Source organism: Entelurus aequoreus, linkage group LG17 (genome assembly GCF_033978785.1).
Source record: "Entelurus aequoreus isolate RoL-2023_Sb linkage group LG17, RoL_Eaeq_v1.1, whole genome shotgun sequence".
NCBI lineage: Eukaryota > Metazoa > Chordata > Actinopteri > Syngnathiformes > Syngnathidae > Entelurus > Entelurus aequoreus.
In genome coordinates, this window is record NC_084747.1 from 50888945 (window position 1) to 50914909 (window position 25965).

At 40.3% G+C, this 25965-nt stretch overlaps 1 long non-coding RNA gene across 1 annotated transcript; it reads right to left on the bottom strand.

The window, feature by feature from the left end:
- Nucleotides 1-1535: 1535 nt before the first annotated feature.
- Nucleotides 1536-24061, bottom strand: LOC133632985 (uncharacterized). The gene is made up of 3 exons (XR_009821744.1): nt 23930-24061; nt 4991-5114; nt 1536-1979 (listed from the first exon to the last, which is right to left on the bottom strand). It is a non-coding gene; the product is annotated as an uncharacterized LOC133632985 (long non-coding RNA).
- Nucleotides 24062-25965: the final 1904 nt, after the last annotated feature.

The following is a 25965-nucleotide window of genomic DNA, read 5'->3' on the forward strand; positions in this document are numbered from 1 at the left end:
GTTTATTCCAGCCAGCACGTTAATACACTGACACACAACATCCGGATTCCCATCATCTATTGCTTCAAAACTACGGCAAGTAGTAATGTCCAAAAACGTAACATAGACGGAGCAGAAGAACGAAGAAGAGACATGGCGACGACGAGTAAGAAGAAGAAGTACGCTTGCAAGTTCCAAAATGATTGGAAAAAATAATTTCAGTTCATCCAGAACAGCTCGAAGGGGAAGGGGACACGGTGGCCGAACTGTATATATATATATATATATATATATATATATATATATATATATATATATATATATATATATATATATATATATATATATATATATATATATATATACATATATAAATTTTCATTTCTCACAAAATTGCCAGAAAAAGTAAGGCGTTTGACGGAGAGTTTATTAAGGAGTGCTTATTGGACTCTGTTGTGCTGATATTTGCCGGAGAAGAGGGGCGCATTTGAGAACGTGTCACTCTCCCAACGCACTGTAATAAGGCGGGTTGAGACCATCGCTGGAAACTTGGAGCTTCAGCTGAAGAACAAAACGGCCGACTTTGACTGTTTTTTGCTGGCTTTGGATGAGAGCTGCGATGTACGTAATTGGCAGCCATGCAGTCAATTAAAGAGACAACCACAGGCAATGACTTGTTCACGTAGGTAGATGCGTGTTTGGACATGTTAGGACTGAAATGGGACAAGCTGGCAGGTGTGACAACAGATGGTTGTCCAAATCTGACGGGGAAAAATGTTGGACTTTTAAAGAGGATACAGGATAAAGTGACAGAAATTGACATTTTTGCATTGTATTATACATCAGGAAGTGTTGTGTAAGACAGTGTTAAAAATGAAACCATCAAAAGCAATCTGCTTTTGTATAAAGTTAAGTTAGGTTAAATGAAATTATCCATCCATCCATCCATTTTCTACCGCTTATTCCCTTCGGGTGGCGGGGGGTGCTGGAGCCTATCTCAGCTACACTCGGGCGGAAGGCGGGGTACACCCTGGACAAGTCGCCACCTCATCGCAGGGCCAAAATGAAATTATTATTATTATTATTTATCTTACGGTATATCAAAAATAATTTGAGCAACATTTAATTGAAATATTGTCGGTGTGGCCCTCCAGCAGTGCTCAGGTTGCTCATGCGGCCCCCGGTAAATATTAATTGCCCACCCCTGCTCTAACCACTAGATCGGTAGTTTTGATTTAAAAAATTAAAAAATATAAATGTTATTTTTTTTAAGTTGGGACTTCCCGCCAGCCTTATTTTGCCCACGTCTGGTATAAGGGAAATTGTTTTGTTTTTTTCGCTTACAGTCTGTTTGTAACAGCTTTTTGGGGGGGGTTTTTGTTAGCCTTTTGAGCCATTTTACAGCCTTGGTGGATCAATGCTAAATCTATTAGCCGAGCTTTAGCGTGTAATGGCGAGCCTCCTATCTGCCGGGATCTGAGGGTAAATACAGACTGGCGCTGATGCCGCAGTCCGCATTAGACCCAGCATTAGTACCACGGTCGATTTAACGAGGTGGGATCACGCGGACCAATTAGGGTGTTTGGAGGAGGTCACATGTCAAGGCGGGCGAGCCAAAGGATGGCAGCAATTAGGGCGACATGTAGGTCAGACAGACCCCTTCCTCTCAGTCAAACAGGATATTGAGCCATACAGCGGCGAGAATTGAAAGCAGAAGAGGAAGGACGAGTAGACATGTGTTTTTGTGGTTTTTGGACGCAGCACAACAGTCGTGGTTTTTTCAAGTTAACTGACAGCACATTTGTATTCACGCTAACTAAATCGCAACAGGGAGCGTTTAAAGAAGGAAGTGGAGGGTTTTTCTTTAGTTTACACGCGCTGGAACACTACTGGTGAGGCACATCCAGCTGTCAGATGGAGGAGATCAATGAGCCATAAAAAAAAGATGTTCTTCCTCTTTCGTCTTGTCTACAGTGTACAGGAAAAATGATGTACATCCGCTGGAAAGGAAAGTCATATTTCCTTAAATATCTTTTTACATGGACTATAAAACAAAAACAAACAAAAAAAACAGACTTCACTATTATGCATATTAAACACAAGTGAAGTGGAATAAAAACACATTTTAGGGCCCTTGAAAAACTACAAAAACTAACATTTTAAAAATGAAAACATTTGTTTGTGTTACTTTAAAAATGACGCTAAAAATGTTAACCATATTTTCAAGAATTCTTAAAAAAAGTACATCAAAAATATCTTTAAGATTCTTGAAAAACTTTGAATTAAAACATTTCAATAAAGCACTAAAACTGGACATTAGTTTTTTTAAATGAAAATTTTAAAAAGAGCTGAATTGTTGTTGTTTTTTTGCTTGAGCAACTCATAAAAAAACTTATCACAAACTTTTAAAAAAAAAATGTTTTACTATATTTTCAAGGATTCTTAAAAAAAAGTACATCCTTAAAACTTAATGAGAAAATGTACAGAAAAATGTATTTAAGATTCTTGAAAAACTTTGAATGAAAACATTTAAATAAAGCACTAAAACTGGACATAAGTTTTTTAATTGAAAATGTTAAAAAGAGCTAAATTGTTGTTGTTTTTTGCTTGATCAACTCCTAAAAAACTTATCACAAACTTTAAAAAAAAAAAAATGTTAACCATATTTTCAAGGATTATTTAAAAAAGTACATCCTTATAACTTAATGACAAAATGTACACAAAAATATCTTTAAGATTCTGGAAAAACTTTGAATGAAAACATTTAAATAAAGCACTAAAACTGGACATTAGTTTTTTAATTGAAAATTTTAAAAAGAGCTAAATTGTTTTTTTTTGCTTGATTAACTTCTAAAAAACGTGTCACAAACTTTTTTTTTTTAATTTTAACGATATTTTCAAGGATTCTTAAAAAAAGTACATCCTTAAAACTTAATGAGAAAATGTACACAAACATATCTTTAAGATTCTTGAAAAACTTTGAATGAAAACATTTAAATAAAGCACTAAAACGGGACATTAGTTTTTTAATTGAAAATGTTAAAAAGAGCTAAACTGTTGTTGTTTTTTGCTTGATCAACTCCTAAAAAACTTATCACAAACTTTAAAAAAATACATTTTTACCATATTTTCAAGGATTCTTAAAAAAAAGGTACATCCTTAAAACTTAATGAGAAAATGTACACAAACATATCTTTAAGATTCTTGAAAAACTTTAATAAAGCACTAAAACGGGACATTAGTTTTTTAATTGAAAATGTTAAAAAGAGCTAAACTGTTGTTGTTTTTTGCTTGATCAACTCCTAAAAAACTTATCACAAACTTTAAAAAAATACATTTTTACCATATTTTCAATGATTCTTAAAAAAAAGTACATCCTTAAAATTTAATGAGAAAATGTACACAAAAATATCTTTAAGATTCTTGAAAAACTTTGAATGAAAACATTTAAATAAAGCACTAAAACTGGACATTAGTTTTTTAATTGAAAATTTTTTAAAAATAGCTAAATTGTTGTTGTTTTTTGCTTGATCAACTCCTAAAAAACTTATCACAAACTTTAAAAAAAAAAACAACAAAAAAACATATTTTCAAGGATTCTTAAAAAAAAGTACATCCTTAAAACTTAATGAGAAAATGTACACAAAAATATGTTTAAGATTCTTGAAAAACTTTGAATGAAAACATTTAAATAAAGCACTAAAACTGGACATTAGTTTTTTTAATTGAAAATTTTAAAAAGAGCTACATTTTCCATGATCAACTCCTAAAAAACGTATCACACACTTTTTAAAACAGAGATTTTAGACGCAAGATGATTTTTGCTAATATCGGACCGATATTAGACACCAAATATTGTATCGGAGCACCCCTATTTTAAGACTAACTGAATTATGTATTAAAATCAAAATCACATTTTTGAGGATTCCTTAAAACCTCATAAAATCTGGTTTTAATAATTAACAAAAACATTCAAACAAAATAATTTCTTAATCTTCAAAAACATTAAAAATCTCTTAAAAACTTCGAAGAGCACGTATCGTTTTTGTTTTAAATTAAAATAAAGTTTTCTAGGATTTTTCTTTTTAATTAGTAAATTCTTACAAACTTTCATTATTATTTTTTCCTAATTAAAGAAAAACAACTGTATTGACACCTACAAAATTAATTTAAAAAAAATAGTTTTTTTGTAAAAATAACATTCCTTTAATCCAAAAATTGTAAAAAGAAGGATGGATGTTTAAAAAACCTGATACACTTAACAACTTTTATATATTTTTTCATTCAACCCAATTATGTTCGGAACACATTGACACGCTTTAAACAACAAATTCTCGTAAAACCCTTCTGTGCAGAAATATAAAGTTTATTGAGTTGTTTGTACAAATTAGAATTGGAACGTCCCATCATGTGAGAACCCTTTCATTGTCAATACGGACTGCATTATATTTTGATATTTATGCTCTATTTATGATGCTCTGCATGCAAAAACTGTAAAATTTGCCTTTGTTCACACAACATCAAGTCATTGGCTTTGCTAAATTGGTCAAATAAGGATGATAATCTGCAGGAAAAAAAGCAAAAATCATCCGGCAGCGTGACTGAGCTTAAAGGGGTCAAGATGTTACTGCTTCTCACAAAAGGATGTGAAAGCGCACCGCTTGATTTAAGCATTTTGAAATCTTGCTGCAAAATGAAAACATGAGCAAAAACTCTTCAGAAAGCAAAGTTACACGTCTTTGAACCTTGGGAATCCCGCAAATGTGCTGAATGTTATAAGTCCCGGGGACCGAAAAGGATTTCTGCCATAAAACACTTAAAAGACTTAAATCTCCAGATCAACTTTAGATTTATCCGTCGATATAAAGTTTGTTTTTTCAAAGTCCTTATTGTCAAAGAAACCCCAGTTTATTATGGCAAAAACACAAACAATGCCATATGTGTGCATGCACACACAATATTTTTGTAACCACATCCTTACAACTCTTATGTCACTACCAACCTCACCAACCTGGTTTTTGGCAGACTCAAAGCATTTATGCGTCCATCCATCCATCCATTTTCTACCGCTTGTCCTTCTCGGGGATTGGCTGGAGCCTATCCCAGCTGCATTCAGGCGGAAGGAGGGGTACACCCTAGACAAGACACAAGGGGATGGGTCAAATGCAGAGGACAAATTTCACCACACCTAGTGTGTGTGACAATCATTGGTACTTTAACTTAACTCATCACAGATAGAAAGACAGCATTCACACTCACATTCACACACTATCCAATCCACTTTATTTATATAGCACATTTAAACAACAAAAATGTTTCCAAAGTGCTGCACAACAATATTAAAGACAATATTCAAATATTATCCTTAGCTCCACCAATGACTGAATAAAAACAAAATAAATAAATAAATATAAAAACCAATATGAAAACAATATAAAAATAAATATGATTAAAAACAATTTCAAAGGGTAAAACCAATTAAAACAATAAATAGAAATCAAAATTTTAAAAACACAGAGGACAACAGAGGACCACACAACTCTCTGCAGCACCTCCAACTCCCCCTACTCGTCTCGTTACGGCTGCTGCTAATAAAGGTGACAGGTGATTAGATAACAAGGCCCACCTGGGCCATCTACACACCTGTTGCTGTCTTCGAGGCCGGTCCTGGCACACCCCGCTTCCGCTGCAGGCCCGCATGCCACCCCCCCCCCCCCCCCCCCCCCCCCCCCCACAAACACATCTCAACACTGCTACATAGCAATGTTGAGCTACAGTTTTGGATAAGGCCTGGGATATGTTTGTCAACGAGTGAGTTGTGCCAGAGGAACGGCAAGAGAACTTTCGGAATGTCCGGGTCAGCTGTGTTACTACTTAGCGAAAAACTTTGTCCATTTGTCGAAGGGGGAGACAACGAGAATCTCAACATTGCTATGTAGCCGTGTTGAGATGTGTTTGTGGAGGGGGGCGTGGCCTGCGGGCCTGCAGCGGAACGGGGTGTGCCAGGGCCGGCCCTCGAAGACAGCAACAGGTGCGTAGATGGCCCAGGTGGGCCTTGTTATCTAATCACCTGTCGCCTTTATTAGCAGGAGCCGTGACGAGACGAGTAGGGGGGTTGGAGGTGCTGCTGAGAGACACAGACGCAGAAAAGACACTTTGCTAAAAAGCAAAAGACTTTGCGACCATACCCATAATTCCTGGCTCTCCTGGCAGTGTGTGGTGGTCTGAAGAACCCACTAGAGGGCAACCTCTGCAGTGTTGTATCCAAAATAACTGCAATTGCGCGTTTCATTCTTTTAAGGTATTCATGTGTGATTTCTACTAGCGTCTGTTATGAAGCTGGCTGTGGCGCGTTCTTTCTGACGTCACTTCCTGTGTGGGACGCGGTCTTTCTGGCGTCACATCCTCTCCGAAGTCAGTTCGTAAACGATCGATGAGTCCATACAAAGCTAAGAGCCGGAGATTCAAAAAATACATGGCGCTCTTACCCGTGTAAAAAATTATCCAAGGAGGGGAACCTAAACGCTGGTTTAGTGTGGCTGGAAACAGTGCTTAGGCTAAATAATTATTCTTTTAAGGAGTTATCCGGCTTAATGCAGACAGTGTTGCCAATCAACCTATCCCCAGGTGCATGTCTTTGGAGGTGGGAGGAAGCCGGAGTACCCGAAGGGAACCCATGCAGTCACGGGGAGAACATGCAAAGACCCCAAGCCCTTGGATCGAACCCAGGACCTTCTTATTGTGAGGCACAACCACTAACCCCTGCCCCACCGCGATGCCCGCAACTATGCGTCTAATATGAAAATATGGTACCCTATGGTAATCTGGCGGTATCTTGTGCTTGAGGGGTCAAATTACACTTCTAAAAATGTTTTCCTGTCACGGTTCGGTTGCAGCTTGATGCGAGGTTCGTTCTCCCGGGATGCAAACGGACGACTCCGGACAGGACTTGCAGGTAGGAACATGATTTAATTATCCAAAACTCAAAGAGGTACAAACAAAAAGGAACACAAGGTAAAGGCACAACGCGCTGATCGCACTTGGAGCTGAAGCACAAAAACTTAGCGCAGGAAGCAGAAGCTAACACTTAGCATTGACTATGGACAAGCAATACTCAGAGAACTGTGGCATGAAACTAACAAGACTTGCGTGGCAAGGCATGAGGCAAACAATGACGCCAGGACGACTGACTGGGAAAGGCAAACTTAAATAATGCCTCTGATTAGTGCTCGCGAAGCAGGTGAGCAGGCGAACACTAATCAGAGCCAGGTGGAAATAATAAGTAACCATGGTAACAAACTAGGGTGCACAAAAACAGGAACTAAGGGAGTCCAAAACTAACAGAACATAACAAAAACATGATCCGGACCACGGATCATGACAGTGCCCCCTCCTCAAGGACAGATTCCAGATGTCCAAAAAAAAACCCAAAGCAAGATCAAGAGTCATGGGAGGGCGGAGGGGGGACTTGGCGGTGGGTCGCCAGATCAAGTGTCCCCGCAACCAGCGAGGGAGAGTCAAGTAGGGGCGACGCATTGAACGCCGCTGCACTTGGCAAGGCGGGCGACCAGGGAACGGCCACATCCGTGGCCGACGGGGAGGTGGGCGGGAGAGACGCCAGAACCTCAGCAGTACTTGAGTACTGCCCCCAAGTCCTGGGCGTCGCTGCCATTGGCGCCCAAGGCGTTCATGAACCGTCCAGTGACGAGGAGGCAGGCACGTCGTCGGCGAGGCAGGCGTGGAAGCAGCAGACGTCGACGAGGCAGTAATAATAAGTAACTATGGTAAAAAACAAGGGTGCACAAAAACAGGAACTAAGGGAGTCCAAAACTAACAGAACATAACAAAAACATGATCCAGACCTTGGATCATGACATTTCCTATTTTAAAGGGAAATGCTTGGATTCATTTGGTTTTCATGGAAAAAGCAGTATGAAATAACAGGTTTACAGTATATCAAAAAAATGTCCATTATAAAAGGGAGTCAATGTGGGACAAAAGGGTCCCGGGGAACTCCACTGTATACTCACTCATAAGCTTCTGGTAAAAATGGCTTCGCAAAGAACGGACAATCCAAAAATATATATAAAATAATTCCTTTACAACTGCTGTGGCCCACTAACCTTTAAAATGAACATTCTGTTGCATTATATCATCTTCAAATGCAAAAAAAAAAGACACACAAAGGTCCCAGGTCTCCCCAAGGGTTAAAATGCAGTTGACAATTTTTTCACTGGCCCTTGACGTGTCATGATCTGTGGTCTGGATCATGTTTTTGTTATTTTCTGTTAGATTTAAGACTCCAGTAGTTCCTGTTTTTGTGCACCCTTGTTTGTTTTAGTTTCCATGGCGGCTTATGATTTTCACCTGCCTCTTGCGTTCGGGACACACCTGTTTGTAATCAAGAGACACTATTTAAGCCTGCCTTTGTTGATCACTGAGGGGCGGCGTGGCGAAGTTGGTAGAGTGGCCGTGTCAGCAATCGGAGTGTTGCTGGTTACTGGGGTTCAATCCCCACCTTCTACCATCCTAGTCACGTCCGTTGTGTCCTTGGGCAAGACACTTCACCCTTGCTCCTGATGGCTGCTGGTTAGCGCCTTGCATGGCAGCTCCCGCCATCAGTGTGTGAATGTGTGTGTGAATGGGTGAATGTGGAAATACTGTCAAAGCACTTTGAGTACCTTGAAGGTAGAAAAGCGCTATACAAGTATAACCCATTTATCATTTATTTATTTATCACTCGTCCTGGCTTCATTGTTTGCGTCACGCCTACGCCAAGTAAGTTTTGTTTGTTTCATGCCATAGCCTATGCTAAGTCTTTGTCTCTCGTGCTATCGGCACATTTGCCTTTTTGTTGTTTGCCTGTATTTTGGTAGTTGGGTGATTTACAGTATATTACAAACCCCGTTTCCATATGAGTTGGGAAATTGTGTTAGATGTAAATATAAACGGAATACAATGATTTGAAAATCCTTTTCAACCCATATTCAATTGAATGCACTACAAAGACAAGATATTTGATGTTCAAACTCATTAACTTTTTTTTTTGTGCAAATAATAATTGCAACACGTGCCAAAGTAGTTGGGAAAGGGCATGTTCACCACTGTGTTACATCACCTTTTCTTTTAACAACACTCAATAAACGATTGGGAACTGAGGAAACTAATTGTTGAAGCTTTGAAAGTGGAATTCTTTCCCATTCGTGTTTTATGTAGAGCTTCAGTCGTTGAACAGTCTGGGGTCTCCGCTGTCGTATTTTACGCTTCATAATGCGCCACACATTTTCGATGGGAGACAGGTCTGGACTGCAGGCGGGCCAGGAAAGTACCCGCACTCTTTATTTACGAAGCCACGCTGTTGTAACTCGTGCTGAATGTGGCTTGGCATTGTCTTGCTGAAATAAGCAGGGGCGTCCATGATAAAGACGGCGCATAGATGGCAGCATATGTTGTTCCAAAACCTGTATGTACCTTTCAGCATTAATGGTGCCTTCACAGATGTGTAAGTTACCCATGCCTTGGGCACTAATACACCCCCATACCATCACAGATGCTGGCTTTTGAACTTTGCGTCGATAACAGTCTGGATGGTTCGCTTACCCTTTGGTCCGGATGACACGATGTCGAATATTTCCAAAAACATTTTGAAATGTGGACTCGTCAGACCACAGAACACTTTTCCACTTTGCATCAGTCCATCTTAGATGATCTCGGGCCCAGAGAAGCCGGCGGCGTTTCTGGGTGTTGTTGATAAATGGCTTTTGCTTTGCATAGTAGAGCTTTAACTTGCACTTACAGATGTAGCGACGATTGGTATTTAGTGTTTTTCTGAAGTGTTCCTGAGCCCATGTGGTGATATCCTTTAGAGATTGATGTCGGTTTTTGATACAGTGCCGTCTGAGGGATCGAAGGTCACGGTCATTCAATGTTGGTTTCCGGCCATGCCGCTTACGTGGAGTGATTTCTCCAGATTCTCTGAACCTTTTGATGATATTATGGACCGTAGATGTTGAAATCCCTAAATTTCTTGCAATTGCACTTTGAGAATTGTTGTTCTTAAACTGTTTGACTATTTGCTCACGCAGTTGTGTGTACCTCGCCCCATCCTTTCTTGTGAAAGACTGAGCATTTTTTGGGAAGCTGTTTTCATACCCAATCATGGCACCCACCTGTTCCCAATTAGCCTGCACACCTGTGGGATGTTCCAAATAAGTGTTTGATGAGCATTCCTCAACTTTATCAGTATTTATTGCCACCTTTCCCAACTTCTTTGTCACGTGTTGCTGGCATCAAATTCTAAAGTTAATGATTATTTGCCAAAAAAAAAAGTTTATCAGTTTGAACATCAAATATGTTGTCTTTGTAGCATATTCAACTGAATATGGGTTGAAAATGATTTGCAAATCATTGTATTCCGTTTATATTTACATCTAACACAATTTCCCAACTCATATGGAAACGGGATTTGTAAATAAATCAAATCCTACCTTCACGCCTTCGTCCGGAGCCGTCAGTTTTGCTTCCTGGGAGAACAAACCTTGCAGTAAGCTGCGAAAAAAACCCGTCGTGACATGACGTGACAGTCATCCTTTACTCTGCTGAGTAAAAAGTGAGAATCAATTTCCAGATCATTTCATTGTATTTTGCATAACACCACTAACAAACAAGATAACAAAGCGATATTCTCAGATAACCTCTTGTCCGCGACCATTTGTGCTTGGGGGAGGTAATAAAGCAGCAGTTCAATCAATTAACTCGCCGTTCAACTAAGAAAAAGAAAAACAGCCCTTGATGAAGGTCCTGAAAGAGACGCTGGACAAAAGTGGGGAGGAGCAATTATTAAAGGTCTGAAAGTGATTTTCTACGGCCCGTTATGAGAAGGACATTAGAAGAAGACAAATCTGCTTGTGACTGAAAGGCCGTGACGAGCAAGCGTGGAGGTAGAAAAATATCAGATGTTAGCACCAACAAACAAGGATGTTGTTCTCGGGGGCCCAAGGCAAAACTTTGCGACTGGAGTGTGTGTCAGTGCTCACAAACACACACACGCATTTCCACTGACAACAGTCTGATGCTTTCTCTCCCGCGTTGATGAGCAAAGCGGTAAACACTGACTGTTAGATTAGTGACATTGTGAAATCAATTAGTGTTTCCTCTCACGCATTACTCGTAAAGACAGTTTAAATCGCGAGAGTCATCGTAAAAACCGCACCGGATCACATGACGGCGTGTCCTGTGAGTAAACACAGTTGCTGCACCATCCCCTCGGACGCCGTCCTCATCCTTTCGTCGAGCTTGAGCGTGTGACGTGAAATCCTCTTATCAACTCGGCGAGCAACCGTGACACTTGTCGGCTATTTATTAGCTCGTTAGCTTCCTTCGTTGCGAGCAAACGAAGGTATATGAAAAGAGACTGAGGCTATGTCTACACTAAGCCGGATAACCCGTAGCTTCCATCCCGAGTCCTCTTGAGGATGGTAAGAAAATACAGACAAAAAGCAGAGGTTAGTCATAAATACTCTCTACAACAGGAGTCTTCAAATGTATTCCAGGTCGAGGACCCCCAAACTGATAGAGAGATGGAGCGGGGGACCCCTTACTTACATACAGTGCATTACAGTGTTATGTTTACAGGGAGAGTAGACGGCACAGACCACAAGGGGGGTGTAGTAGCTCTATGTTTTATAATATATAAAATGACAATATATATATATATATATATATATATATATATATATATATATATATATATATATATATATATATATATATATATATATATATATATATATATATATATATATATAATAATAAACAATAATATAATAAACTCCGGGCAGTACGGTGGCACAAGGGTTAGTGCATTGGCCTCACAATACGAAGGTCCTGAGTTATCCTGAGTTCAATTCCGGGCTCGGGATCTTTCTGTGTGGAGTTTGCATGTTCTCCCCGTGACTGCGTGGGTTCCCTCCGGGTACTCCGGCTTCCTCCCACCTCAAGACATGCACCTGGGGATAGGTGGATTGGCAACACTAAATGGTCCCTGGTGTATGAATGTGAGTGTGAATGTTGTCTGTCTATCTGTGTCGGGCCTGCGATGAGGTGGCGACTTGTCCAGGGTACCCCGCCTTCCGCCCGATTGTAGCTGAGACCCCCCCCCCCCCCCCGCCACCCCAAAAGGGACAAGCGGTAGAAATGATCATGGAGGTGCACCTGCTGGATGTGGAGGTCCTGGGCTGGTGTGGTTACACGTGGTCTGTGGTTGTGAGGCCGGTTGGATGTGCCGCCAAATTCTCTGAAACACCTTTGGAGACGGCTTATGGTAGAGAAATTAACATTCAATTGACGGACAACAGCTCTGGTTGGACATACCTGCAGTCAACATGCCAACTGCACGCTCCCTCAAAACTTGCGACCTTTCTGGCATTGTGCTGTGTGATAAAAAAAGACTACTGCAACACACTTCTTGTCGGGATCCCAAGCAAGAACATCCAGAAGCTGCAATACATACAAAATAGTGCTGCTAAGATCCTGATGAGATTGCGGAAATACGACCATATCACACCAATTCTCAAATCCCTTCACTGGCTTCCTGTTCCACTCAGGATTGAATACAAAGTCTCCCTACTAACCCACCAGTGCCTCCATGGAAATGCCCCCCTCTACCTCAAAGAACTACTCAACCCCAAATCCTCCACACGACACCTCCGCTCCGGACAGGCTAACCTCCTCCAACCTCCCGAGGACAAAGCTACGAACTATGGGAGACCGGCCTTTCTGCTCCGCCGCTCCCAGTCTGTGAACGCTCTCCCTGACCACCTGAGGGCACCACAGACTGTGGATGCTTTTAAAAAAGGCTTAAAAACCCTTCTTTTATTTTTTTTTTTTTTTAAAAAAAAGCCTTTTAAAAGATATACACTACCGTTCAAAAGTTTGGGGTCACATTGAAATGTCCTTATTTTTGAAGGAAAAGCACTGTACTTTTCAATGAAGATAACTTTAAACTAGTCTTAACTTTAAAGAAATACACTCTATACATTGCTAATGTGGTAAATGACTATTCTAGCTGCAAATGTCTGGTTTTTGGTGCAATATCTACATAGGTGTATAGAGGCCCATTTCCAGCAACTATCACTCCAGTGTTCTAATGGTACAATGTGTTTGCTCATTGGCTCAGAAGGCTAATTGATGATTAGAAAACCCTTGTGCAATCATGTTCACACATCTGAGAACAGTTTAGCTCATTACAGAAGCTACAAAACTGACCTTCCTTTGAGCAGATTGAGTTTCTGGAGCATCACATTTGTGGGGTCAATTAAACGCTCAAAATGGCCAGAAAAAGAGAACTTTCATCTGAAACTCGACAGTCTATTCTTGTTCTTAGAAATGAAGGCTATTCCACAAAATTGTTTGGGTGACCCCAAACTTTTGAACGGTAGTGTATTTATACTAGTTCTAGCTATTGGGCTGTTGTAGTTTTTATTTTTTTGTTTTTTTTTATTATCTTTTTATTTTATTTTATTTTTTTGTCAATACACTGTAGCACTTTGAGGTTGTTTACTCAATGTAAAGTGCTTTTTTTACAAATAAAATCTATTATTATTATTATTATAAAACTGCACATTTCAAAGTGGCCTTTTATTGTGGGCAGCCTAGCAGCCTAAGGCACACCTGTGCTATAATCATGCTGTTCAATCAGCGTCTTGATATGCCACACCTGTGAAGTGGGGGTGGATTATTTTGGCAAAGAATAAATACTCACTAACGCAGGTTTGGACTGATTTGTGAACAATATTTGAGAGGAATAGGTGTTTTGTGTATATAGTAAAAGTTTTAGATGTTTGCGTTCAACTCGTGAAAAATGGGAGCAAAAACAGAAGTGTTGTTTGTATTTTTGTTCAGTGTAATAAATGAATTGTTATGCAAATTATTATTACTAGTTAAAGTATCAAAGTGGTACAAATTCAAGTACGTTTATTTTGAGATGCGTAACAGAGGCTTTTTTTTTACAGAGCTATCTTTTGTGATCTGTTGCATCACAGTGCAATCTTCTTATATATTCAATTCTTACTGTTACCAAGAAATTTCCATTTTCTTAATAAAAACAGCCCAGTTTCAGCCGGATCTCACCCTCTTTACCCCCCTCCTGTAACGCCTTGTAAACGTTTGGACTGTCTGTCTCCTACGCACAGCCTTCTTTTCATGCAGTGAGGCGACAGTGCAAACCACGAAATCCGCCGCGTTGCCCACAGACATCACAAGTCGCTACGCAGAAAATATACTGTAATGTGTTTTGTCGATGGGTCTGCTGGAGACATTTTCTGTGCTAAGAAGGGAACAAAGCACCACAGTGGCTGCAAGAAGTCAGCAAACGCTGCTGACGCATTGTGTGTGTGTGTGTGTGTGTGTGTGTGTGTGTGTGTGTGTGTGTGTGTGTGTGTGTGTGTGTGGTGTGTTAAACACTCCCTGGGGAATTAGCGCCCCTAATGAAAGGCAGACAGACTTAAGTCCCAGCCAGACTGGGGGCTAGCGTGACGACGTGCCGCTGACTTTTGTTGCCCTTAAATGTTTCAAAGTCCATTCTAAGCTCCTAGGATGCAAGGCATGCTAGTGGGGGGGGGGGGGGGGGGGGGGACAAAACTGTCTATGAAATTGTATGTGTGTGTGTTTGTCCGCGGGGGTGGGATGGGGGTGGTCAGAGCCCACAATGGTCAGGCCACATAGCTGTGAGCACTATAGCAGGACTGGATGCTCGGGTGGTTAGCAATGATGCATGTGACACCAGTGGTGCGGATTTTAAAGCCCACATCAGTGAAATTGCTTTTCCACAAGTTGCTCTGAGGAGAAAGTTGTTGCTCAGAAAACCAACTGACTGACGCAGACCGAAATCCCCGTCCCAGAGCCAGAAATACAAATCCAAATTATAAGGTTTATGAGCAGTCAACATCCTGACCTCTTCTTGATGCAGTGAAATAGAGCTGTGTTCAAAGTAATGTTGTCACTGTAACCTGTTTATGAGCTCCACATGTTAGAAACTATATACCAACATAAATTAGGGCCCTAAGCAGAATTAGATTTTTTTTTACGACTCTTTTTTTATTTACAAAAACCACACAGAATATCAATCAGTCCAACAATATAATACATAATATTCAGTGGCGGGCCGTGCGTTTTCCACCTAGACTGCAAAAAGTCAGTGTTCAAAAACAAGGAAAAAAAAAAGAAAAAAATTAGTGGTATTTTATTTGAACTAAGCAAAATTATCTGCCAATAGAACAAGAAAATTTGGCTTGTCAAGACTTTCCAAAACAAGTCAAATTAGCTAACTTCAATGAACCCAAAAATACCTTAAAATAAGTATATTCTCACTAATAACAAGTGCACTTTTCTTGGTAGGAAAAAAAAAGAGACCTTTTTGCTCAATATGTTGAAAAATATTCTTAAATTAAGTACATGCTAGTGCCATTATCTTGACATAATGATATGCGCTCGGCATTACATTTCCTGAAACCAGCAAACTTATACTAAAAACGAATGTATGTTTCTTAATCGAAGGCAACAAGGCAACTGCTTGTTACTCTCGGGGTCTCCTAGCCGCTCAGGCAAATCATATGGTCTAAAAATCTAAGAATTAAAGGATGCGGGAGAGATTTTAATGCAATAGTACACTAAAGATGCTAAAACCAATCCAATCTACGTCAATATACACTACCGTTCAAAAGTTTGGGGTCACCCAAACAATTTTGTGGAATAGCCTTCATTTCTAAGAACAAGAAGAGACTGTCGAGTTTCAGATGAAAGTTCTCTTTTTCTGGCCATTTTGAGCATTTAATTGACCCCACAAATGTGATGCTCCAGAAACTCAATCTGCTCAAAGGAAGGTCAGTTTTGTAGCTTCTGTAACAAGCTAAACTGTTTTCAGATGTGTGAACATGATTGCACAAGGGTTTTCTAATCATCAATTAGCCTTCTGAGCCAATGAGCAAACACATTGTACCATTAGAACACTGGAGTGATAGTTGCTGGAAATGGGCCTCTATACACCTATGTAGATATTGCACCAAAAACCAGACATTTGCAGCTAGAATAGTCATTTACCACATTAGCAATGTATAGAGTGTACTTCTTTAAAGTTAAGAGTAGTTTAAAGTTATCTTCATTGAAAAATAAGGACATTTTAATGTGACCCCAAACTTTTGAACGGTAGTGTACACTAGGCTATTTGAAGAACATTAACGTATTAAAAATGAATGCATTTTCCAAATATACAGTGGTGGATATAGGTGGGTTGTAATTATCTTTACTACCTTTTGTTGAGGTAGATGTCTTTACCACACTGCAAAAAGTCAGTGTTCAAAAACAAGAAAAAAAAAAAAAAAATGAGGGTTATTTTTTTTAACTAAGCAAAATTATCTGCCAATAGAACAAGAAAATGTGGCTTGTCAAGACTTTCCAAAACAAGTAAAATTAGCTAACTTCAATGAACCCCAAAATACCTTAAAATAAGTATATTGTCACTAATAACAAGTGCACTATTCTTGGTAGAAAAAAAAAAGTGAGACCTTTTTGCTCAATATGTTGAAATATATTCTTAAATGAAGTAAATGCTAGTGCCATTATCTTGACATAATGATATGCGCTCAGCATTACATTTCTTGAAACCAGCAAACTTATACTAAAAACGAATGTATTTTTCTTAATAGAAGGCAACAAGGCAACCGCTTGTTACTCTCGGGGTCTCCTAGCCGCTCAGGCAAATCATATGGTCTAAAAATGCATTTTTCCATCGATAACATGACATCATTCTGCCAAGTGCGTGCTCTTTCAATTAGTGCGCATATACGCAGCCCGGCCCCCGGCCAAAATTGTGATTTTGAAAAATGTATCTGAATGTGCATGAACTATTTCTGTTCAAAATTGTTAGAAATGTCACATGTTAAATGCTTTTTAAATATTAAGTGTCAGTTTGCTGTACTGTGCCAACTGTACTACTATAGGAGTACGTATTTTCTATTGTTTCATTGAAAATAAAACAGAAAAGTCCATTTGGCTGTCATCTGTTTTAATTATGAGACAAAATTGTGTCAAAGTCATGATTTTTTTTCATGCTTCAAATAAGAAATTATTACTTTAAAAAGTAGTTTTATACTTGTGAGTGTTGATGACACAGCTTTGCAACAGTTCATATCTAGTTTCAAGCATGTTTTACTCAATATAGGTCATAAAATCTCAGCTACAAGCTGTAATATCTTACTGAGATCATTTAGGACCAAAACCCTTAAAACAAGTAAAACACTCTAACATAAAATCTGCTTAGTGAGAAGAATGATCTTATCAGACAGAAAATAAGCAAATGTCACCCTTATTTGAGATATTTAATCTTACTTAGATTACAGTGATCTCCGACTTCAATGATTACCTCTCAAAATACCATAGTTGATGTCACCACAGGATCACTGCTGGATAAATACTATACAGGAACACATTTACACCCTACTGTGCATTGAACAGTGTACAAAACGGGTTATTTTCTGGCGCATTTAAAAATCAATTAAAACGCATCAGCAATTAAAAAACATACCGCAAATGTATCTGCTTGGCTTATGCAACTTCCGGTCAATAAAGTTCGATTCAAAGTACCGGTACACACTTCTCAAAGATGTATTACCGTATTTCTCCGATTATAAGTCACAGTTTTTTTTCATAGTTTGGCCGGAAACTAGTGTTGTTTACTTGAGTCATATTGCAGTCTACACGTATCTCTTATGTGTGACTGCCATCTCCTGGTCACACTTATCATTTCACCATATACTAAATAAAATAGCTTCGAGGTCGGTAAGCACAACCAAAATTATTCCGTACATTCGGCGCACCGGGTTATAAAGCGCACTGTCGAATTTTGAGAAAATGAAAGGATTTTAAGTGCGCCTTATAGTCCGAAAAATACGGTAAACTCTTTCTAAATATTTTCTTCTTCTTAGGGGGGTAATAGGCCTACCTCCCATTACGTTGTAGTTAATATTAGCACTGTAGCTATGCTAGCACTGCTAAAGTGTCCATCCATCCGTCCATTTTCTACCGCTTGTCCCGTTCGGGGTCGCGGGGGGTGCTGGAGCCTATCTCAGCTGCATTCGGGCGGAAGGCGGGGTACACCCCGGACAAGTTGCCACCTCATCGCATAGGCCAACACAGATAGACAGACAACATTCACACTCACATTGTGTCCTACTCTATTGTAACAATACGACTCTTCAACGCGGCCCTTATGGTCCTTCATATTTGCATACGCAGGTGTGTGCGTGTGTGTGTGTGTGTGTGTGTGTGTGTGTGTGTGTGTGTGTGTGTGTGTGTGTGTGTGTGTGTGTGCGTGTGTGTGTATGTGCTTCCTGATTGTGGGTGGGCCCATTAGCCCACAACCTCTCATAGATTATGGGTCAGCGGTTGAGAGGGGGGAAATGTTCCAAACCGCAATGACACACACACACACACACACACGCACACACACGCAAACACACACACACACTCACACTTGGTGAGTCAGAGAGCCTGCAGAGATCAAACAGCGGTCCCGTCATATGGTTTGAATTAGCGTCAAGTGTTCATGTTTCATCATAAAGTCTCAACAAAGCAAATCACACACACACACACACACACACACACGCTATATATATTTATATATACATGTCAGGGTGTTTGTTTTACGTGACAAATGTGTGTTATGATATGTGTCACGTGATCGGTTTGTCTGCACATTTAATTTGGCACGACGTTGCGGTAAAGGTGCGTGTGTTTGTGTGTGTGTGTGTGTGTGTGTGTGTGTGTGTGTGTGTGTGTGTGTGTGTGTGTGTGTGTGTGTGTGTGTGTGTGTGTGTGTGTGTGTGTGTGTGTGTGTGTGTGTGTGTGTGTGTGTGTGTGTGTGTGTGTGTGTGTGTGCGTGTGTGTGGTCATACAATTACCTAACACATGTGATAGGTTAATGGTCACATGCCCATGTTTACCAAAAAAAGTGTTTGAAAGAAAAATGTGCGCTTCACAGGTTGAAGCCAAGTGTGTGTTCAGAGTGTCACCCACATTATGAGGACATTTAGTACTTGTACAGAGATGCAATGACGGCCATTGTTTGTGTGAGCTAACTCTCCAAGTCCTGTGTTAGAGGAAGAGAAGAAGAAGAAGCGAATAAATATTATGGCGATCGTCAATGCCGGCAAGTGTGCAACCTAGGGTTTTTGGTAGAGATGTCCGATATATGCGTTAAAATGTAATATCCGAAATTATCGGTATCGTTTTTTTTATTATCGGTATCGTTTTTTTTATTTTTTTTTTTATTTTTTATTAAATCAACATAAAAAACACAAGATACACTTACAATTAGTGCACCAACCCAAAAAACCTCCCTCCCCCATTTACACTCATTCACACAAAAGGGTTGTTTCTTTCTGTTATTAATATTCTGGTTCCTACATTATATATCAATATATATCAATACAGTCTGCAAGGGATACGGTCCGTAAGCACACATGATTGTGCGTGCTGCTGGTCCACTAATAGTACTAACCTTTAACAGTTAATTTTACTAATTTTCATTCATTACTAGTTTCTATGTAACTGTTTTTATATTGTTGTACTTTCTTTTTTATTCAAGAAAATGTTTTTAATTTATTTATCTTATTTTACTAATTTTTTTAAAAAGTACCTTATCTTCACCATACCTGGTTGTCCAAATTAGGCATAATAATGTGTTAATTCCACGACTGCATATATCGGTTGATATCGGTATCGGTTGATATCGGTATCGGTAATTAAAGAGTTGGACAATATCGGAATATCGGATACCGGCAAAAAGCCATTATCGGACATCCCTAGTTTTTGGTATGCTCCACTTTTCGTATGATTCGGTTTTTGATGAAAAGTTGCGCCCAAAGTTTGACCTGGTTCAATCCCGGTCATCGTACAAGCAGACATTGTGCTTAACAAAGTAGTAGAAGCATTTAAGTCGCATCTTAAAACTCATTTGCCTTTAAATAGACCCCCCTTTTAGACCAGTTGATCTGCCGTCTCTTTTCTGCTCTGCCCCCCTCCCCTGCGTGGAGGGGTTACTAGGTGACCACAGATGAGGTTCAAAGTCGGGAGCCGGGGGTGGAACACTCATCTGTGCATCAGTTGGGGACGTCTCTGCGCTGCTGACTTGTCTCCACTCAAGATGATCCCCCTGCTGGTCCCACTAAGGACTGGACTCTCACACTATTAACTAGATCCACTCAACGTCCACATCTGCGGTCCCCTCCAAGGTTTCTCATTGTATCCCATTGGGTGGAGTTTTTTCTTGCCCTGATGTGGGATCTGAGCCGAGGATGTCGTTGTGGCTTGTGCAGCCCTTTGAGACACTCATGATTAAGGGCTATATAAAAAAAACTTTGATTGATTGATTGATAGTCAGTTTGCCCGGCGAATCATTCTGCGGAATCCGTCGCTCAAAGAATCTTACGCGTTGACCGTTTTTTTATTTTTATTTTATTGAATACGACTGCAAATTAACCCGCAATGGGGCCAAAGGAAGTTGTGACTGGCAGCACTTTCATAAAGAATGTGAGCGACTTTATTGAATTAAAAAAATAAGTCATAGAGCAAAATACAAAAAGTTTCATCTGTATTAGGGATGTCCGATAATATCGGACTGCCGATATCATCGGCCGATAAATGCTTTCAAATGTAATATCGGAAATTATCGTATCGGTTTCAAAATTATCGGTATATTGTAGCGTCCCGGAAGAGGTAGAGCTGTAAGGGATTCTGGGTATTTGTTCTGTTGTGTTTATGTTGTGTTACGGTGCGGATGTTCTCCCGAAATTTGGTGGTTTGGTGTGGGTTCACAGTGTGGCGCATATTTGTAACAGTGTTAAAGTTGTTTATACGGCCACCCTCAGTGTGACCTGTATGGCTGTTGACCAAGTATGCCTTGCATTCACTTGTGTGTGTGAAAAGCCGTAGATATTATGTGATTGGGCCGGCACGCAAAGGCAGTGCCTTCAAAGTTTATTGGCGCTCTGTACTTCTCCCTACGTCCGTGTACACAGCGGCGTTTTAAAAAGTCATGAATTTTACTTTTTGAAACCGATACTGATAATTTTCTATATTACATTTTAAAGCATTTATCGGCCGATAATATCGGCAGTCCGATATTATCAGACATCTCTAGTCCAGAGTGTATAAAGTTTGCTAACAAGTTGTTTACTTTCACATGTTCATTAAATATTTGATTAATTTATGAATTTATGGGACGGCGTGGCGAAGTTGGTAGAGTGGCCGTGCCAGCAATCGGAGGGTTGCTGGTTACTGGGGTTCAATCCCCACCTTCTACCATCCTAGTCACGTCCGTTGTGTCCTTGAGCAAGACACTTCACCCTTGCTCCTGATGGCTGCTGGTTAGCGCCTTGCATGGCAGCTCCCGCCATCAGTGTGTGAATGTGTGTGTGAATGGGTGAATGTGGAAATACTGTCAAATCGCTTTGAGTACCTTGAAGGTAGAAAAGCGCTATACAAGTACAACCCATTTATTATTTATTTATTTATGATGGCTCAGGTGTGATTCACTACAATAGAGCCCCACAGCACACTGGATTCCAGTTAATTGAAATACCACAACAGTGGGGATTGTTCAGATAAGTTACATTTAATTTAAGAACTTGCACACAAAGCAACTATGACGTGCCCATTTTTTTGCGCATGCGTACTAGGTCGCGTTGCGCCGGCGGGGGGAGGAGGGAGGTGGTCTTAAATGGTAGCATTGTGTTTTTGTGGACAAGGATAAGGTTAGGTGGAACATACCCTGGATAACCTTAGCTTAGTGTAGAAGGGGTCTAAGTGTACACTGCAAAAACTGAAATCTAAGGAAGATTAAATATCTCAAATAAGGGTGATATTTGCTTATTTTCTGTCTGATAAGATCATTCTTCTCACTAAGCAGATTTTATGTTAGAGTGTTTTACTTGTTTTAAGGGTTTTGGTCCTAAATGATCTCAGTAAGATATTACAGCTAGTAGCTGAGATGTTATGACCTACACTACCGTTCAAAAGTTTGGGGTCACTCAAACAATTTTGTGGAAAAGCCTTCATTTCTAAGAACAAGAATAGACTGTCGAGTTTCAGATGAAAGTTCTCTTTTTCTGGCCATTTTGAGCGTTTAATTGACCCCACAAATGTGATGCTCCAGAAACTCAATCTGCTCAAAGGAAGGTCTGTTTTGTAGCTTCTGTAACGAGCTAAACTGTTTTCAGATGTGTGAACATGACTGCACAAGGGTTTTCTAATCATTCAATTAGCCTTCTGAGCCAATGAGCAAACACATTGTACCATTAGAACACTGAAGTGATAGTTGCTGGAAATGGGCCTCTATACACCTATGTAGATATTGCACCAAAAACCAGACATTTGCAGCTAGAATAGTCATTTACCCCTTTAGCAATGTATAGAGTGTATTTCTTTAAAGTTAAGACTAGTTTAAAGTTATCTTCATTGAAAAGTACAGTGCTTTTCCTTCAAAAATAAGGACATTTCAATGTGACCCCAAACTTTTGAACGGTAGTGTATACTGAGTAAAACATGCTTGAAACTAGTATATCAACTGTTGCAAAGGTTTGTCATCAACACTCACAAGTATAAAACTACTTTTTTAAAGTAATAATTTCTTATTTCAAGCATGTAAAAAAAAAAAATCATGACTTTGACACAATTGTGTCTCATAATTAAAACAGATGACAGCCAAATGGACTTTGCTGTTTTATTTTCAATGAAAGAATAGAAAATACGTACTCAGTTAGTAGTACATTAGTGAGAATATCCTTATTTTAAGGTATTTTTGGGTTCATTGAGGTTAGCTTATTTTACTTGTTTTGGAAAGTCTTGACAAGCCGAATTTTCTTGTTCTATTGGCAGATAATTTTGCTTCGTTCAAATAAAATACTCCTCATTTTTGTGGGGTTTTTTCTTGTTTTTGAACGCTGACTTTTTGCAGTGTAGAAGTGTGCAAATTGAGCCACGGCACCGGTCTCAGGTGTGATAGGTTCCAACATCCCTGCATAATTTATGCGTGTTAGCCCTATTTGAGCTTTTAGCATGCTAAGTCCCAAAGGAGCCGGCAGCCTTGGCTCTCCCTCTTGTCAAACAGTCGTCCTCGCCTTGTTTGCCCTTACAAGGGTTACAGATACTCCATTGAATCCTGGCCAAACTTTGCACAACCTAACATGAGCGCATGTTCACTCATCCGTGTCGCCACCCTAAATTTTTCATCACACCGGCGTGAGTGCGGGGGCCGCGGTACTAAATCGGAACTCTTTCCACTTGAGCGCCATCCAAGGAAGTGTCCACCCGGCGGGAAGTGAATGCAGATGGACGACAGCACGGAGAAGGGCGGCGCGGAAGGGGGAGGGCGGGGAGGAATGGAGAGAATATTTGGAAGATGGATGGATGGATTGGTGGTGAGCGTAAGCGAGTCGGACAGCGAGGGAAGCATAAAGGAGGAGACGGGAGATGGAGGTGCGGGCGGAAGAGATTGCTGAGCTGTCTGTTTGAAGATAAATCAGGGAGGCAGTGTAGTGAGGAGGTAGCTATCCATATAAACACGCCGACAGATGTGTGTGTGTATGTGTGCGCTCACGCTTGGACTCACACACATGCAAACACACACACACACACACAGTGCCCGCGGCGAGGTGGTAAAAGGCCACGGCTGATTGGACGCTGTAGGCCCGAGTCCACCCGAAGTAGCTGAGCGGTGCATGTTGGGATGTTTGGATACAAACGCACTCATCCGTGCAGACGTGAGGTAGGTCACCCCTCCGACTTCCACGTCTTCATTTTGTACTTCGACTAAAGCCGGCTCTTCTCGACCTCCCTCACAGCCTCTATTTAACACACACACACACACAACCACACATTACCTGCAGTGTCTAACCGAATAATTAGTAGTGCTTGACGTCTCTGACAGTTCCAATCCTTCTCCACATGTCTCGCCTCGTCAGCCCGGGGCGACTCTCTCTGCACACTCGCCTGCATCTTTGCAAGTGTAGTGGTAGCTTCCATCCCGAGTCCTCTTGAGGATGGTAAAAAAAAGACAGACAAAAAGCAGAGGTTAGTCATAAATACCCTCTACAACAGGGGTCTTCAATGTGTTTCAGGTCAAGGACCCCCAAACGGATAGTTTCTCTGCACCTCCCTCGTGACATGCTCAAAGGTCTTCCGAAGTGACGCTCATGACGCAGGAAATTAAAGGCCTACTGAAATGAATTTTTTTTATTTAAACGGGAATAGCAGATCCATTCTATGTGTCATACTTGATCATTTTGCGATATTGCCATATTTTTGCTGAAAGGATTTAGTAGAGAAAATCGACGATAAAGTTTGCAACTTTTGCTCGCTGATAAAAAAGCCTTGCCTGTACCGGAAGTAGCGTGACGTCACAGGAGCTAGTATTCCTCACAATTTTCCTTTGTTTACAATGGAGCGAGAGAGATTCGGAGCGACAAAGCGAAGATTACCCCATTAATTTGAGCGAGGATGAAAGCTTCGTGGATGAGGAACGTTAGAGTGAAGAACTAGAGGCAGTGCAGGACGTATCTTTTTTCGCTCTGACTGTAACTTAGGTACAAGCTGGCTCATTGGATTCCACACTCTCTCCTTTTTCTATTGTGGATCACGGATTTGTATTTTAAACCACTATATATATATAATACTATATCCTCTTGAAAATGAGAGTCGAGCACGCGAAATGGACATTCACAGTGACTTTTATCTCCACGACAATACATCGGTGACACACTTAGCTACTGAGCTAACGTGATAGCATCGTTCTCAAATGCAGATAGAAACAAAATACATAAATCCCTGACTGGAAGGATAGACAGAAGATCAACAATACTATTAAACCATGTACATGTAACTACACGGTTAATAATTCTCAGCCTGGTAAAGCTTAACAATGCTGTTGCTAACGACGCTAAGGCTAACTTAGCAACTTAGCAACCGGACCTCACAGAGCTATGATAAAAACATTAGCGCTCCCCCTATGCCAGCCAGCCCTCATCTGCTCCTCAACAGCCGTGCTCACCTGCGTTCCAGCGATCGACGGCGCGACGAAGGACTTCATCCGTGGGTTTGGTGGCTATCATCGGCTAGGCGTCTGCTATCAGGGTAAGTAGTCCTTGTTGTGTTGCTACAGCCAGCCGCTAATACACCGATCCCACCTACAACGTTCTTCTTTGCAGCCTCCATTGTTCATTAAACAAATTGCAAAAGATTCACCAACACAGATGTCCAGAATACTGTGGAATTATGAAATGAAAACAGAGCTTTTTCTACGGGCTCCGAATACTTCCCTTGCCCTCGTGACGTCACACGCATACGTCAGCATAATAAAACGTTTTTAACCGGAAGTGTGGCGGGAAATTTCAAATTGCACTTTATAAGTTAACCCGGCCGTATTGGCATGTGTTGCAATGTTAAGATTTCATCATTGATATATAAACTATCAGACTGCGTGGTCGGTAGTAGTGGGTTTCAGTAGGCCTTTAAATGATGCGGACACTTTTGTTACTGTATAAATTCTAATAGGCCTTTGCTTTGGATGCTTTGTATCTGTAAGTGATATGCAACAATAGTAATGTGGTATTTTAGAATGCAATATTGTTCAATTAAGGACATTTATAACCAACGTTTCCTCTAAGGTGCACGCCTGTGCAAGTGCGCACTATTCAAGCGTCCTCCGCGCACGGCAAATCTATGCCGCGCACAAAATTAAATAAAAAAATAAGCGCATAACAATTTTCGACACATGGACACGACAGAGAAAACTGTTTCCGTCATCATTGTTCAAATATTGTAACGTCTGTCGAGACGCTTTGAGGACATGAATTCCATCTATCACTTTACTGAGCAAAACTCTTTATTGTCGGCCATAAACACATCACCAAAACATTAGTAAAAAAAATTATT